Here is a 12,305-nt window from a genome sequence, read left to right as displayed (position 1 = left end):
TTATTTGCAAGCTGCTGTTGAACTTGGTGAGAGGCTGAGCAGATAAGCCAGCTATTTGATTTCGACATATTAGAGCAGGGAAACATCTAAAACATACAATACACCAGCCCTCATGCACTGGGATTGCCTACCACTTTTTTAGGGTCTGTGTCTTGCTGCAAGGTGAATTACTGCCCCAGTCTTAAGTCTTTTTCAGCCTCTAAAATGTTTCTTATCCCTGCAGCACAAAACCATGCCCACGGCACAATGCTACCACCACTGCAGTTCACCACAGGGATAATGTGTTCAGGGTGATGTACAGTGTTAATTTTTCTGCCACACATATCTGACCAAATTTCCTTCCAACAAGATTGTCCCCTGCATGGCTTTTTGGCAAGCAGCCTCCATTTGTTCCTTTGTTGCTTGGACTATAAATAAGATTTAATAATTAGTCTAGTTCAGACGCAAAACACAAACATAAAGGACACAAGTGTCTTGGCAATCCTTATATTTCATCCTGAACTATAGCTGTTTTTATGGACTGCAGAATGACTATGTTTGGTGCATTGCAGCTCTTTTTTTTGTATGCTTGAACCTAAACCTTATAACTGGCTTTGCCACCCTCAGTGGCAAAAAATACCATCAAATGTTTGCAATTACTGGTGATAAATATTTTTATTTGCAAATTTATCACCTGGACATGCAGAGTTGTTAGAATGGTGATAAAGGCAAAAATCTTGCAACACTTAGCACCTTAAAGAGGCACCAGACACCCCTGCAGAGCAGCCACATGTCCGCAGTGATGTACAAGAAAAGCAGTCTCCAGGCCAAAGATGCCCAGGGAGAGACCCAGGACCCTGAATACCCTGACTCAGCATTGCGACAATGTCCCCCAGTACAAGCCCAGCCTGGTCACCTGGGCAGCCGAGTAGCAAGACATCCCAGAAGGCCACCAGCCAGGAGCCCACCATATAATGATGTGGGCCAAGGCCCCACACAAACAGCACCACACCAGGGGAGATGACCCCCCCACCTGACCCTCAGATTCTTCTTTCCAGAGTTGGGGTAATTCTGACCCATCCTTTTTTTTAAGGTCATCCTGTAGATGCTATGTAGATGCTATTTTTGTCCGGTCTCTTTCATGTTGTTGAATAATGAACTGTAAAAGAGGAGAGGCAAGAAACATCTGCAGTGCTTTAGATGTTGCTCTGGATTCTATTTTATTAGGCTGGTTACTTCTGGAAAGGTTAACCACTGTTCCAAGTTTTCACCATTTGTGCATTATGGATCTTTCTGTTTTGGATCTTACATTTCTCATAAAAGGGCAGTGCACACTGGGAGCGCCGTGTGGTGGCCTGTCTCTTGACACATGCCAGAAGAACACACATTGGAAGTGTCAGAGCAGATCTGTAGATTTTTGCCAAATGCGGTTATCCATTTATGCCAGCAGGTGTCGCAGCCTACCACGGGAAACAAAGGAGTTACTTAATACACCAAAATTAATTTACTATACTTAAATTGTAAAATAATATAGTAATATTATTATTGTTGTTATATATATATATATATGTATTATATTCACATATATATAATATATACAGTACAGACCAAAGGCTTAGACACAACTTCTCATTCAAAGAGTTTTCTTTATTTTCATGACTATGAATATTGTAGCTTCACACTGAATTCATCAAAACTATGAATTAACACATGTGGAATTATATACTGAACAAAAAAGTATGAAACAACTGAAAATATGTCTTATATTCTATGTTCTTTAAAGTAGCCACCTTTTGCTTTGATTACTGCTCCGCACACTCTTGGCATTCTGTTGATGAGCTTCAAGAGGTAGTCACCTGAAATGGTTTTCACTTCACAGGTGTGCCCTGTCAGGTTTAATAACAGGAAAGTCGCAAAACCATCAAGCGCTACAAAGAAACTGGCTCACATAAGGACTGCCCCAGGAAAGGAAGACCAAGAGTCACCTCTGCTGCGGACGATCAGTTCATCCGAGTCACCAGCCTCAGAAATCGCAGGTTAACAGCAGCTCAGATTAGAGAACAGGTCAATGCCACACAGAGTTCTAGCGCAGACACATCTCTAGAACAACTGTTAAGAGGAGACTGTGTGAATCAGGCCTTCATGGTAAAATAGCTTCTAGGAAACCACTGCTGAGGACAGGCAACAAGCAGAAGAGACTTGTTTTGGCTAAAGAACACAAGGAATGGACATTAGACCAGTGGAAATCTGTGCTTTGGTCTGATGAGTCCAAGTTTGAGATCTTTGGTTCCAACCACCGTATCTTTGTGCGGTGCAGAAGAGGTGAACGGATGGACTCTACATGCCTGGTTTCCACCATGAAGCATGGAGGAGGAGGTGTGATGGTGTGGGGGTGCTTTGATGGTGACACTGTTGGGGATTTATTCAAAATTGAAGGCATACTGAACCAGCATGGCTACCACAGCATCTTGCAGCGGCATGCTATTCCATCCGGTTTGCGTTTAGTTGGACCATCATTTATTTTTCAACAGGACAATGACCCCAATCACACCTCCAGGCTGTGTAAGGGCTATTTGACCAAGAAGGAGAGTGATGGGGTGCTGCGCCAGATGACCTGGCCTCCACAGTCACCGGACCTGAACCCAATCGATATGGTTTGGAGTGAGCTGGACCGCAGAGTGAAGGCAAAAGGGCCAACAAGTGCTAAGCATCTCTGGGAACTCCTTCAAGACTGTTGGAAAACCATTTCAGGTGACTACCTCTTGAAGCTCATCAACAGAATGCCAAGAGTGTGTGGAGCAGTAATCAAAGCAAAAGGTGGCTACTTTGAAGAACCTAGAATATAAGACATATTTTCAGTTGTTTCACACTTTTTTGTTCAGTATATAATTCCACATGTGTTAATTCATAGTTTTGATGCCTTCAGTGTGAAGCTACAATATTCATAGTCATGAGAATAAAGAAAACTCTTTGATTGAGGTGTGTCCAAACTTTTGGTCTGTACTGTATATATTATATATGTTTATATATGTATATATTTATTATATATACATATATAAACAATTAAATCATCTTGTTAGACAAAGTCAATATGAACCTTTCAATTCCAATTACTTTTAATACAACTGTGACCCTTTTTCGAATAAAGTTGATTCTGCATAATTCACTGACATACAGAACTTTAATGTTTTCAGAAAATGAAAAACTGACTAGAAGATGTGTAAAAGTCACAGAGCTAGGGTTGATATGAACAACTAAAATCTGGAAACCTTTCCCCTCCTTCTCACTGATTCATTGAATAAATTCCTATTGTCCTGAGACATTGTTAGGTTCTTAAAGAGTTGCTTTGGACGTTTTGAAATGAGGTTCTGTAAAATTATTCTTAGTAGTTCCTTTACCTGTAGTACATAGAGGCAGTATGGGCGTACAATTATTGGTAAAATAAGTTCTTGGAGGGGGAAAGCTAGTCAGATGTCTGTTATGTTTGATGCTGGTATGTTCAGCCCAATAATTATTTCTTACTGCAAATCAGCCCCGAGTCATCAGTCTGCTCTAGCTATGCCAAGAATACAGTACATCTTTGGATTTTGCATTAGTTGTGCTACAGTATTGAAGATTGTTCTTGTGCTTTCCAGGCCTTGCAGTTTGGAAAATGATCCCGGTAGATTCACTTTCAGCTGATGATGTGGATTGATACAAGAACAGGGCTAAGGGTTCCTGAGCAAGGCCCTTGGCCCTGAAATGATCCCCGGGTGCTGCATAGTTACCCACTGCTGCCTATGGCAAGGGTTGAATGAGGACAAATTTTATTGGAATGTACAATTCAAATGACAAATAAAATGAAGATTAAAAAACAAATCCTGAAGGAAGACTGACATTGTTCAGCTGGACAAATCAGTTCCAAACTTAACAACAGCCTGTTGTTGAGTATCAATTTCAGCTCATATGTTGTTGCATCCTGCTGATATGAATGTTTTCAGTTTGAGTTGTTTTCATTTCTAAGTTAAAAGTCAGCTAAAACAGGCAGTATGTGTCTGACTACAGGGGTTGGACAATGAAACTGAAACACCATTTTAGTGTGGGAGGTTTCATGGCTAAATTGGACCCGCCTGGTAGCCAGTCTTCATTGATTGCACATTGCATCAGTAAGAGCAGAGTGTGAAGGTTCAATTAACAGGGTAAGAGCACAGTTTTGCTCAAAATATTGAAATACACACAACATTATGGGTGATATACCAGAGTTCAAAAGAGGACAAATTGTTGGTGCACGTCTTGCTGGCGCATCCGTGACCAAGACAGCAAGTCTTTGTGATGTATCAAGAGTCACGGTATCCATGGTAATGTCAGCATACCACCAAGAAGGACGAACCACATCCAACAGGATTAACTGTGGACGCAAAAGGAAGCTGTCTGAAAGGGATGTTCAGGTGCTAACCCGGATTGTATCCAAAAAACATAAAACCACAGCTGCCCAAATCACGGCAGAATTAAAAGTGCACCTCAACTCTCCTGTTTCCACCAGAACTGTCCGTCAGGAGCTCCACAGAGTCAATATACACGGCCGGGCTGCTATAGCCAAACCTTTGGTCACTCATGCCAATGCCAAACGTCGGTTTCAAAGGTGCAAGGAGCGCAAATCTTGGGCTGTGGACAATGTGAAACATGTATTGTTCTCTGACCTGGCCACTATCCTGCAAGAAGAATGGCTTAAAATCCCTCTGACCACTGTGCAGGACTTGTATATGTCATTCTCAAGACGAATTGACGCTGTATTGGCCGCAAAAGGAGGCCCTACACCATACTAATAAATTATTTTGGTCTAAAACCAGGTGTTTCAGTTTCATTGTCCAACCCCTGTACATCCACCATTGAGACGACTGATTTACTTTTCCAACAGGCTCACGGTGTTAGCACGTCTTTCACCTACAGTTAAGGGAACTATTACTAAACCTCAGAACCCTAATTCAAAAGAATCTATATTAACCATCATAGACTGTAACTAAGCCTGTTTGATTTTGTGACAATGTAAAGCCCTAAGATGTATATATGCTGTATATACAGTATAATGTTACCACATTCATGTATATCACAACATAGATGAATTTGCACTTGAACACTAGATGAACACGTATGCTATAAGTTTTCATATAACAACCTTATCAGAAATATTCTGAAATAAAACCATAATCTAAAACTGTTTATCTGATATCAGTCCCTTTACGACATCTTTACCTGCACTGATTTCTGTGGAATGATGAGAAGATAAACACTCAGGATCACTTGAAGCCTCTTTTCATGTTCACTGAATTCAGTTTGTTTTGGTGCAGACCAAGACAAAAGTTCAGTGTCAGCAGACAGAAAACCAAACAAAAAGCTGTGAGAATGAAATTTGAAGAAGGGTAGTCTGGGATTAAAACAAACTTTCCAAGCTGGTTCCCATGACCGACATCCAGATCGGGAAAGTGGCCGATGGGAGACATTCCAGTGAGTTCGTCTGAATTTAGAAATGTTTGGGAACCATAAAAATCTATGGTTGCCTTTTTCCTCTTTCCCTTGGAGTGTTTTTAGTGTTATGGATGAAAACACTCCAACATTTTACTGACTAGCAAGTGGTGAACATTTCTATAATTACACAATAAAGCATGAGAAATAGTGATCATGATTGTTAATTTAAGGTGTAGTTCAATTCCAAAAAACATAAATGGTATATAGTTGGATAAAATGAAACATTAATGCTGTAAGGGAATTAAATTAGAAATAGTGTGTCAGAAAGGCTCAAAAAGAAGTTGGAAGAGTTTATTGGGTTTTTTCCATGGCCAGTCTTAAGTAACTAAATCTCAGCTGATTTGGCGGTTTTGACCCAAAATTTTGACCCAAATAGTAATAAACAAGGTCCACTTTATTATACAACATGAAAAAAAAAGCGCTCTCAAGTGGTGTCTTTTATAATGACTCAGAGCCCCTCGGATGTCAGGGATACCACACAGTTAACACTTTTACGATGAATGGAATGAGGTTAATCTAAAGTGAGAAAAACCATACCAGATGAAGTTTATCAGTGTGCACTATGTAAATAAATGGAACTGAAATCTTATTTAGGATAAGATAATGAAAAACAGAAATCTATATGATACTAATATTTCTGATTCAGAAGATACACAATTTATGCCCATTAAACTTCATTAAATTTAGCTACATCACAACCACAAACTTCAGTGTATTTTGTTAGGATTTAAAGTAACAGACTAACACATTGCAGCGTATTATTGTGAAGTGGAAGGAAAATCTAAAAACAGCATTTGTATTGGGCCAACCCTGAGTCAGTACCTGTACAACTGCTTTTACTTTACAGTTGCTAATTTTTGTTTGTCTTTGCTCTGCACATGTAGAGTCTGAATGTTCAGATAGACTGAAAGAAATCATCTGTGAACATCAATTTTCAAGTCCTGCAACATATTCTCAATTTGATTTAGGGCTGAGTCACTCTAGCAGACAAATATTTTATCTGAACTATTACATTGTAGCTCTGGCTGTTTGTTAAGGATTGCGGTCCTGCTGGAAGGTGAACCTCCAGCAGTCATAATCCCAGTCATAATCTTTTGCAGCTTCTGAATCAGTTCCTTGTTTATCAGAAAATAGTTTCTAAAATTCTGTTTGTCTATAAAGCACTGAATAGCCTTGGGCTGGAATACATTTCAGAATGGCTAGTCAAGTATGAGTCATATACATAGACCCCTCAGGTCTTTAGAGACATGCTTGCCCATTGTTCCCTGGACTGGAGCTGAACAATGTGTGGCAGCATTTATTTTCCATGCTCCACAACTCTGGTACAAACTCTCTGAAAACCTGAAGTGTGCAGAATGTGTTAGTTCTTTTTAATCAGGACTGAAAACCTTTTTGTTTACAGCAGCTTTCGATCAAAGAATCTAAACTGTTTGAAACATTTGCTTCTTTTAAGCCTTTAATATCTCTATTTTAACTTATTTTTCTTCTATGCAATGCTTTTGAGCTTATACGTTGTTTTTTTCACTTTCTTTCCTTGGGTATTCAGTGAGGCACTTTGGACTGCCTTGTGAAGGAATGGTGCTATATAAATGCAATTGCCTTGGGTGATGCTGCCGCCCCTTATTTTACAGTAGGGATGGTGAGTTCAGGGCAATGCAAAGTGTTAGTGTTCTGCCACACACGTTTTACTTGTAATCTTTTTTAAATGCATCTTTCAATTTTTAGATGATGGATTGAACCGTGTATTTCTGTCAACAAAGGCTTTCTTGTTGCCACTCTTCCATAAAGTCCAGATTTGTAAAGTTCCCAGCTAATATTATTGTTGACAAATTCTCAAACCTGAGCTGAACAGTGCTCTGTGAGGTGTTTAAGGCTTGGGATACTGTTTCGAAGACTAAAAGTATCCTCTTTGATTCATGATACGTTTGCTCACTAATGTTCTCTAACAAACCTTTGAGGCCTTCATAGAACACCCAGATGTATTCTGAGCTTACACCCAACACAAGTGGACTCTATTTATTAAACACTCCACAGCATCGAGCAGGAGGGCAAGATTTAACCACAGCCAGTTAGTCTGAATTGCACTGAATTTTGTTTAGAGGCATCAGAGTAAAGGCTGCTGAGTATAAATTTATTCAACACTATTGAGATTTTTATTTGTAAAAAATATTGGAAAAGCTACAGAATTTCAGAAGGTGCAGCTGATTGGTATGAATGATGAATAAAGAGGAACTTTTAAACAGCAGCAATTTATTGGACAACAGTGGTCTCTGGTGGCTTCATTTATAATGACTTCCTTAGAAATTCTTTTTACTGGATCTGTTTTGGAAACAAAAAACAAGAATATTAAAAATAAACCAAGATATTGATGTTGTAAAATCAAAATAATCCAAAAGGAGAGGGAATATATTAGATGAGGTTGCAATTATCCTGATTCATGTTTTTCCAGTTTTTTGGAACATTTATATTGAACTCTAATAATTTTTTGATGCTAAAATAATTTTTTGTCAGTCAAACTGACATCTTTGCTTTTTCATAGATAGTTTGTGTTACATGTACTGTATAGCCTGTTTCTAGTCCCCTCACAGCATCCCAGTCATGCTGTTACTGATATGTTTCGAGTCATTTTCATTTTGCAGGGTCCAGTTCTGGTTTAGCTTTACTGTTTTTTTACAGATGGTCTCACATTTTCTCACACACCCTCTGCTACAAAATAAAATTCATGGTGGATTCTAAAATGGAGAGCTGGCCAAGTCCTGCTGCATCAAAGCATCCCGAAACCATGACACCTCCAGCTCTATGCTTCACACCTGGTATGAAGTTCCTTTCCTGGAGTGCTGTGTTTGGTTAATGCCAGGAATGTCCTCTGTTCTGGTATCTAAATAAGTCTGTTTTAGACTCACCTTTACAACAACATTCAAGGTGTTTCTCTTTGCACACATGCCATGAAAGTTAATCTTGTACAGACTATTTCTGATTGTAAAGGCATGCACTTCACATCAATAGTGCCTACTGTAGTAGGTCCCTTGATGAGTATTCAGGATCTTTGGAGACTTCTTTTAGCATCTTGCAGTTTGCTTTCAGTGTCAGCTTACTTGGACAACCAGACCTGGGCATTTTAGCTGTTATTTTCAATTTTCTCCTCTTGCAGACTATTTTCTGTACAGTGGACTGGTTGTTTTTTTAAATAATTTTATAACCTCTTTAAATCCCTTACCAGACTCATAAGCTGCTACAATCTTCGTTCTGTAGGCCTCAGACAACTCTTTCCATCTCACAATGGTATTTAGTCTAACTTTAACAGTCAGGGACAGACCAGACTAAATGTCTGAGGTTTGAAAAGGACAAACCTACTCAAAATGTTGAGTAACAATGTTATCATTTTGAGCAGCGCATGAGAAACTTCTGTGTAGGATTTTGTCCAGTTTTCCCTGAAGTTGCATTTTTCCTTACTTTTACCAAAAGTCTTAAAATATTTTTTTCATTGTTTTAATCATTTGTTTTGTCAGCATTGCCAAACTTTATAACAAACATCTATATGTACATATATTTGCTTTTTTTTTGGGCGTAGTTGAAAAAAGGTTCTTTGTAATATGAAAAAGCCATGTCTTTCTTCTCTCGTTCCCATATTTACATCCATCACCTGTTTGACATCCATAATCTCACAGCAGGATGTAGCTCATGTGTCAGCTATATTTATGCCTTGTTTACTGCTGTCTCCATGTTCCCTGGAAAAGTCACTGAAACTACAGACACAAATGAGACAATTAGACACCGTACATCTACGCCTGAGTTTCCCATCAGTACGTGCATTAAATGTAACCTCAGAAATATATTTTCTCTTTTAACATGCACTAACAATTCTTTGTGCATATAAAGTTCAGTTTTTATGACTCCAAGCAGGCACAAAACGTGTCATGACAGAGATTTTCTTTGCAAACTCGAGCCAGTAGGGATCAGTAATTCCCAGCATTCCTGTGAAACAGCTGATCCTTCGCTGTAGTCTTGGTGAATAGATTTACATTCAAACTGTTAGGCTGATGTAAAATAATCTGATACGAGTTCAAAAGAATTATCCAAACTGTTTAATCCAGACTATAGCTCTGCTTCCTTTTCCTTCAGATGCCAAGCAATAAATGTAGCTGCTGTTTAGTCTAAGTATTTTTTTATTCTGTGGGCCGATTGATCCTGCTGTGGTTAATCTGACTTCACTTGTGTACTTAAAGGTCTCTCTGACTTGTGACATAGATTTCTACCTTTACTAGCAACCTATAATTACTGTCAACAAAGAATTTACTGTTTTAGCTGTGTTGACAGGTGGTGTCGTCTCTGCTCTTTCTCCCTCTATCATCTCCGCTATTCTGGCATCCTTTAGAAAATACTTTTGTCTGCCTAAAATACTGCTTTTATGAGCAATAACCAATCTAAGTAAAGACACTTTTAAAAGTATAGCAGGCTTGATATTTAATCGATTGTACAACCCAAGCACAGACAAACTTTTTTTTTTGTCCTCCTACACAGTCTTAATTAAGTAACTCATTGTAGCATCACTTTGGCAAAGCAGTACAATAAATAAGCCAGGCCATTTTAAGAGATTAACAGGTTCTCAGCTGACTTTACTAAGGTGTCAGAACTTAATGAGCTTCTTATGGCCAAAGATTATTCAGAGCGGTTGTAAGGAAAAGCCAGGTGATTCAAATGTCAGTACATCTTACATTCATGCCAATGTAGCAATATCAGGCAATGTTAGATTATATTAAAGTTCCAAAACCCACCAGTCTCATAATCTATATAAAGCAGTTGGAAGGATAAATTCTTTGCCTTTATCAGTTGAGCAATCTCTATTACATTTCAGGAGATTTCTGTATACTTCTCAGGATTAGAATGTATTTAGAATCAACACAGAAAAATGTATACTTATGTATACTTAAATTAAAATAGACAAATTACTGAGAAATACCAATAGAATCAAGAATTGCATTATCATTTTTCTACTCATTTATGATTAATTTAACAAAAAAAAGAAAACATTAAACAAATAGACCATAAACTGTAACAATGTACAAATAATTGGGAAATTTACATTTGGAAATTAACATTCAAATTATTCTTATGAAGACTGTTCAGTTCATTCAGTTTTCTAAGTATTATTGAAGCCTAAAGAAAGGGACTTCATGGTCAAGTTATAAGTGTACCTTCTTTATTCTGAGAGGGGAAAAAAGGAAGGATGAATTCACAGTAGTGAAATCACTTTGAACAATCAGCTTGTGTGTGTGTGTGTGTGTGTGTGTGTGTGTGTGTGTGTGTGTGTGTGTGTGTGTGTGTGTGTGTATATAAACTACAGTGAAAAGAAAGTACACACTCTTTCAATTCTAGGGTTCTAAGGGATAAGAACTCAGGACCAGTTTCAACATTGTTTAAATCTGATCTTAAGTTTATTAAAACACAACAGATTCAACATTTCTTAGTAAAAAGAAAAACTCCAAAAGACAGAGGTAAATGGCCTGCACTTGTATAGCGCTTTATCAAGTCCCAAGACACGCCAAACCACTTTACTCTACAATCAGTCATCCTTCCACATGACATAGTCAACTACACTGTAGCCACAGCTGACAGAAGCGAGGCTGCCATACAATTCAACCACCATTAGCAGGCAAGACAGGTGAACTGTTTTTTTTTCCCATTTCTTGTAAATAGTCAGTTTTTTTTTACAATAATTGTTATAATAATTGTACAGATTTTAGCCTTATGTTGTACATTTGCCCTTACTGTACAGTTCTTATTTTTTTGGTTTATATATATATTTGTTATGCTTGTTTGTATCTGCATGCTTCTGCTTGCCTTCCACCTCGCCTCTGATACACCTGTTGCAGTGCAGGGATCCTTGTCCCGTTACATGACTCGGCTTCCCTAAGCCTCATCTGGTGGACAGATGGCCTCACGTTTGACTCTAGGTTCAAGAAACCTTTGGTCTACAAATGAGTTCACAGTCAACTCAGAAACTCCAACGAGGGACAGGTGAAATAAGATTAATCTGGTATTGTACAACACAGTTTCAAAAAACTCCAACACACGGTGGTCTACAGAAATTAGTTGTTTTCCAGTATACTTGTTCGGATTTAGATGCTCTTGTGCGTCTTTCAGGGGAGCAGTGGTCTGAACAGATGGTGGCTTGGAGTTGTTCTCTGATCTGCGATCATTTGTTCTCTCATCATGATCTTAGATCTAGATAGGCATTGAAGGAAGTCTTGCAGACTCATCCAAACAGGGCAAAGGGCAGCCCATGATCTTTTCTGCTGATCTTTTGACTCTCTACAACCACAGCACAGCCAGCATGCCACACAGTAATGACATACAGGGGTTGGACAATGAAACTGAAACACCTGTCATTTTAGTGTGGGAGGTTTCATGGCTAAATTGGACCAGTCTGGTAGCCAGTCTTCATTGATTGCACATTGCACCAGTAAGAGCAGAGTGTGAAGGTTCAATTAGCAGGGTAAGAGGACAGTTTTGCTCAAAATATTGAAATGCACACAACATTATGGGTGACATACCAGAGTTCAAAAGAGGACAAATTGTTGGTGCACGTCTTGCTGTCGCATCTGTGACCAAGACAGCAAGTCTTTGTGATGTATCAAGAGCCACGGTATCCAGGGTAATGTCAGCATACCACCAAGAAGGACGAACCACATCCAACAGGATTAACTGTGGACGCAAGAGGAAGCTGTCTGAAAGGGATGTTCGGGTGCTAACCCGGATTGTATCCAAAAAACATAAAACCACGGCTGTCCAAATCACGGCAGAATTAAATGTGCACCTCA

The sequence above is a fragment of the Girardinichthys multiradiatus genome, chromosome 22 (assembly GCF_021462225.1).
Source record: "Girardinichthys multiradiatus isolate DD_20200921_A chromosome 22, DD_fGirMul_XY1, whole genome shotgun sequence".
NCBI classification, from domain to species: domain Eukaryota; kingdom Metazoa; phylum Chordata; class Actinopteri; order Cyprinodontiformes; family Goodeidae; genus Girardinichthys; species Girardinichthys multiradiatus.
The sequence above is the reverse complement of the archived record's forward strand: the minus strand, read 5'-3'. Positions refer to the sequence as shown.